General features: G+C 40.4%; 1 pseudogene; it reads left to right on the top strand.

Annotated features, from left to right (window-relative positions):
- The first annotated feature begins 4888 nt into the window (after nt 1-4888).
- Nucleotides 4889-5253, top strand: LOC102763821 (annotated as a pseudogene).
- Nucleotides 5254-5892: the final 639 nt, after the last annotated feature.

Here is a 5892-nt window from a genome sequence, read left to right as displayed (position 1 = left end):
TTATGTTTCAACTGTCTCCAAATTTTTCTTTTATTCTCATAGATTTATGGAAGAATGCAAATAGGTCAGGGGCTGTATGGGTGTATGCCATGTCTGTGGGAATTGCATTAAGCTATAGCAAAATATAAATGTGTCTGATATATTTAATAGAACAAATGCTCTTTCATGAATCCAGTTTCACTTTTGAGAAAGTGCCTAGAGTTGTTTTAAGATATCTTTGTTTTCCTTACTCACAACATGGTGTTCATTTCAAATCAGAGGCTTACTTGCTGGGTGGTCTTGGGCAGTAACCTATGATCTCTGAGCTTTAAATTTTCCATATGTAAAATAGAAAAGAACACCCATCTTACAAGATTGCCTTGAGGGTTATAGAAAATCTACACTTGGCAAAACGCACAATACCAAAGAATTGCTTTACAAATGACACTTTTCATTATTATTTGTGGTGTTTTAAAATGAAAACCTTTCACATATTAGTCACCTACTATCAGGGTCACCTTATCCACCCAAACTTTACTTGTTAGCAAGCAGCATAGTGATTAAGCATGCAGTCTCTGACTTACATGGTAAATGTAAGCTTCTTTTATTTCCCACCTGTAAAATGAGAATGCCCTCATTTTTACCATCTTATATGGTGGTTGCAGAGAATAATGAAATAAAATAATAATCAATAAAAACAGTTCCTAAAAATATAGTCCCTGCTAGGATGGACCCATAGAAGAATAGAAGATCAAGTGCCTTATCCGTCTTGTTTACCACTTTATCGCCACCATCTAATGGTGCCTGGTGCATAATGGCAATTCAGTGAGTGATAATTTGATGGTGGAAGGAGTAGTGCCTCTCACACATACACAGCCATTATCTGTGTTATCATTCTTCACACATGCTTTCCTCCAGGTCTGAGTGCTCTCCTCACCATCATCAGCACACTCACTTCCCCGCTTTCTGCTCTTACCTATGAGGAGCATATAGGTAAGAAATAAAAATAAAAGTTTTTTTTTTCTTTCTCTCCATCCAAAATAACCAGACTTCTTAAAGAAATAAGCCTTATAAATCCCATAATCTCTCCATTGTGTTTTGACCTTTGCTGGTGTTCACTTTTGACATTGTGTATTTTATCAGCTAACCTTGCCTTAGTTTGACACCAGAAGTACTTGTGCTGGGAGGTGGAAAGAATGGATTGCCTCACTTTGCACCAATCATAATGTATTCATTGGTTCTGGTTTTAGTTTTCTGTTGCTGCTGTAAGAAATTAGCACAAATTTAGAGGCTGAAAACAAAATGAAGTTTTAATCTTACAGTCCTGAATTTTAGAATTCTGAAAGGCATTGGGTGAGATCACTGAGCTAAAATAAAAGTGTCCATAGGGCTATGTTCCTTTCTGGAGGCACTGGGTAGGGAATCAATTTTCTTGCCTTTCTAGGGGCTGCCAGCAATCCTTGGCCAGTGGTTTCTTCCAATTTTAAACCTAAGAATGGCTGGTTTCTCACATCTCATCACTGTGATGCTATTTTTCTCTGTCATGTTTTAGGACACATGTGATTATTTTGGGCTCACAGGATGATCCAGGATAGTCTCTGTAATATAAGTTCAGTTGACCATATTATCTGCTACCCTAATTTTAAAGTCTTTTCCATGTAACCTAATCTATTCTCAGGTTCTGAGAATGAGGACATGGGCATTTCTGATAGCCCATCATTCTGCCCACCAGAATGGTGGTTCACTCTGAAGATTCTCTTTTACAGTCAGCTAGGAAACCTGGGTGGAAGCTCAGCTCTGCCACATCTCGGCCACTAGTTTGTTCATCAGTTGGAGATAATTTGGGCTTCTGAATCCTAGCACTTAAATAATTCAGTCACACATCTCACAGTTGAGATCTGACTCATTTCATTGACCAAGGCCTCACCTAGTAGCCAATTTCTTGCAATGGTTTCACTACTTTATTTCTCTCAGTATAAGTCTGTACCTAATATCTTCCAGACTAACCACTACCTTGTTCTAAAGTTCTCTCCCTAGAGCCAGATAGAGTTCGGCCTTTACTCTCTGAAATGTGCTTGGGACTCCAATTTGTGTGACTTCATGTATGACTGTTTCCAGACGCTCAGTCACCTGGTTTTCTTGTATCGATCAGGACACTACGAATACCATGTGCTCAGATTTTCTGAAGTCAACCACGTGCTTTGACAAACATCTTCTTTATCACTGTGTCCTGAATTTCGCATCAGGCCGTCACAGGAATTTTGCACTACGGTCCCTACAACATTCTGATGGACAAGTGGAGACTTAGGTAATTCATCACTGCCCAGATGAGCCACCACTCCTTTTTTGTTGGAGAGTAAGAGGCATCTTTCAGTCTCTCACTTAAACAGAATGTTTCTCTTTTTGTCCATGAGCACATCTACCTCCTCGAGCTTAAAATATATTCCTTTGATTCTGCCTCATAAACAAATTTCCACAGGCTCTCTCTTTCCACAGGAGTAGAAAGGAGTGCTGGGAAAGCAAGGGAGGAGCCTGGTCCACAAAAAATTTAATAAAGCATCCGCTCATTGTCAGGGTTGTACAGGTTCCGGGTCCACCCCTGCATGACCCTGAGAGTGAATGTCTCCTTAAATTTTGTTTACTAGAAATAAAAATAAAAGCCCACACTAGCCCAGGCCTGGTGTGTCACCTTCAGATTTATTGGAAACTATTATTAAATCTCCACTCATCATTTGTGATTGCAGGAGAAGATAAAGAAGAGCTACACTGTGTCTCACAAAATAAGGAGTGATCCCTTATTCTCCAAATGGGAACATGATCTGTCAACCTTGATGTTCTCCCATTGGGATTCATCAGTTCCAGCTTTTTTCCTCATGGCCCATCATCCTCAACTTCTCCTACCATGAGCTGTTACCATCAGCTTTTCCCACCACAAGCCCTCAATCTTGACTTCTCCTTCATGCGTTTTCAACACCAACTTCTCCTACCATGACCTCTTGCCCCCAGCTTCTTTCACCATGAGCTCTACTTTTTTCTACTAAACAATTTCTGCATTTTATTTAGAGAAGTTCCTTACAAACAGTGAAATTATGTTGTATTAACTCATTTTTTTAAGGAAGGATTTGAGATTTCAAGGATAAGAAAAAACGTTCACCATTTGTAATTCCCCCAGCAATTGTAAAGAGTCCTAGGAAGCAGTTCTTTGCATACCTTCCTCAATCTAGATGACTTCTTCAATCTATATATATAAAAGGCTAATATGCAAAGTGTCCCCTCAGGAGTTCGACCAGACCAGGAATTTGATCATGCGCTATGCATGATGACCACCAGGGGGCAGTGTGGAATGAAGGAAAGCCCCAGCCAGCAGCCGGCAGCTGGGGAAGGGAGGTCCTCAGCCAGCAGCAGGAAGGCCCCTATCATCCCTGATTGCAGGCTAGGCCTAGGAATCCTACCCATGTATGAATTTCATGCACCACGCCTCTAGTTCTGTTATAATAAAGCTCCCTCCTAAGGGTCTCTGCTGTATTAGATTTCTAGTTTCATCCATTTTTTATGTCCCTTTTCATTCTTTTCCTGACATTAATTGACTTTAATGACACTCTTTGAACATCTGTGCTTATAAAATTATTGGGACAGAGACCAAAATGCTTCCTGCCTATGAGATTTTCTCCAGGGTCATGATATGCTAAATTTTACATTAGTTTCTTTTTCACTGGGATAAAATTAGATACTTTTAGTTAGGTCAAGTGGTAGGATAAGGAGAATAGCCTATTTTTTTAAATTTCAGGACCATTTTAAAGATTTTTATCATCATGGAAATATTTCAATTATTGGCTATTTTCATCTCATCTAAATTCTTCAAATTTGCTTTCTCTCATTTTGGGATTCTTAAGTTTATCTTTTTTTTAACTTTAAAATTAAATGTCATATGTTAACCACATATTAACCTATAAAAATGGTAAGCTATCTTTATGAGTAAAAGCAAGATTGATTCTTAATACATCTAATACCCTTTTTCTTTTTCTTGCTTGTGTAGTTTGAATGTTGATCTTTGTGCTCATGAAGTGGCTTGACCTGGTTTCATAAACTTATTTTTCTGGTCTTGTCAGTTTTTAAATAACATCAAAGCAACAAAATCTTCCTTAGGAATCTAGGGAAAAAAGGCACGCATCATAGTCTTACTTCAAAATTAATTCCTGGGGCATTATTTCAGCTTCAAAAAAAAAAAAAAAAAGAAAGAAAAGAAAAAGAAACAGCAATTCTCTTGTTTAAAAAAAAAGATATCTTGCATGTTCAGAAGACATGCTTCTAAAAATGGTCTTGGATTAAGGAAATAAACTGTATTTGACAGTTAATCACTTTAAAGGTTTTCTCTTTGTGGTGCTATTTCAAGTGTTTTGGGAGGAAGACTCAATTAAATGTTAGTTTATATTTAACACTTTGCCTCTGTCAGAGTTCAGTCAGGGAAGCATGGCTACTGCGTATGAAGGGAATAGGCGGCTCAGGAGAGGAATGAGACATTGCACAGATGGGAGGAGCAGCTGGAAAGTGAAGCAGAGTGGCGAATTGAAGGAAGAAAGGGTCGCTGGCCCATTCTCCTGGGAAACCAGTGCAAGTGAATAAATCAACTTCCAGAAAATCTAAGGAGTCATGTCTACCAGCTGCTGAAGGGGACTGACAAAATGTGAGCTCCTGCTGAGGTCTTTGAACTTGTTGCTTCTACACAATCTGCCTCTGAGGCTCCTCCGCCAAGCATCTAATATGAGCCTGGGGTCACTGCTGACCACCAGGAGGGGGAGACACAGATAAGAAAGGTCCCACTGGGTGCCTCTGCATTGCATCTGACCACAAAGACCCTACAAGAATAATGACTCCTTTCCCTCTTCTGTAGACGGCAACTTCAGCATTCACCATGGTCCAGCGTTTAACATACCGTCAGAGGCTGTCCTACAACACAGCCCCTAACAAAACTAGGCTGTCCTGAACCCCTGGTGATAGAATTGTTCCCAAGAAGGTCGAGAAAGCACCAAAATCTGCATGTGACATGTGCCCAGGCCGACTTCATGGAGTTCATGCTGAGACCTAAGTTTCTAGTGAGGTTGTCTAAAACGAAAACATGTCAGCAGGGCCTATGGTGGACCCATCTGTGCGAAATGTGTCTGTGCCAGGATCAAGCATGTTTTCCTTATTGAGGAGCAGAAAATCATTGTGACAGCATTGAGGGCACAAGCACACAGAAAGCCAAATAAAATTTTCAAATGCTTTTTTGAGTAATAAAAGCTGAAGAAGAAAGAAAGAAGGAGGAGGAGGAGGAGGAGGAGGAGGAGAAGGATTGCTGCTTCATTTCTACCTTCCAAATCTTACCCAAATTCATCTGTTGGCCAACTGTAACCTAGAAACCCAAGGGAAAGTGGGTCCAGGGAAACATGGTCCCTACTCTAACTGGTTAAAATAGGACCTCCAGCATGTTCCTCCCTATCACTCCCTAGTGCTTGTTGACTAGAGAGTGTACCCATGAGGGGCTGTAACCACAGGCATTGCTGTGAGTTGACTGGAATGGCATAAGAGAAGTGGAACTTGTGAATAGTTTTAGAAACAAAAGTAAATTGCACAGGTTAGTTTGGCTCAGTAGTTTGGAGCATCGGCCTATACAACCAAAGGTTGCTGCTTCAATTCCTTGTCAGGGCACATATTCAGCTTGCAGGTTCCATCCCCAGTTGGAGTATGTGTGGGGGCAACCAATCACTCTTTCTTCTTCTTCTTCTTCTCCTTCTTCTTCTTCTTCTTCTTCTTCTTCTTCTTCTTCTTCTTCTTCTTCTTCTTCTTCTTCTTCTTCTCCTCCTTCTTCTCTCTCTCTCCCTCTCTCTCTCTCTCTCTCTCTCTCTACACACTCTGCCTGTCAGCAGCCCCCCC

This window comes from Myotis davidii, unplaced genomic scaffold, assembly GCF_000327345.1.
Source record: "Myotis davidii unplaced genomic scaffold, ASM32734v1 scaffold1884, whole genome shotgun sequence".
NCBI lineage: Eukaryota > Metazoa > Chordata > Mammalia > Chiroptera > Vespertilionidae > Myotis > Myotis davidii.
This window is presented reverse-complemented; position numbering and strand designations above follow the sequence as displayed.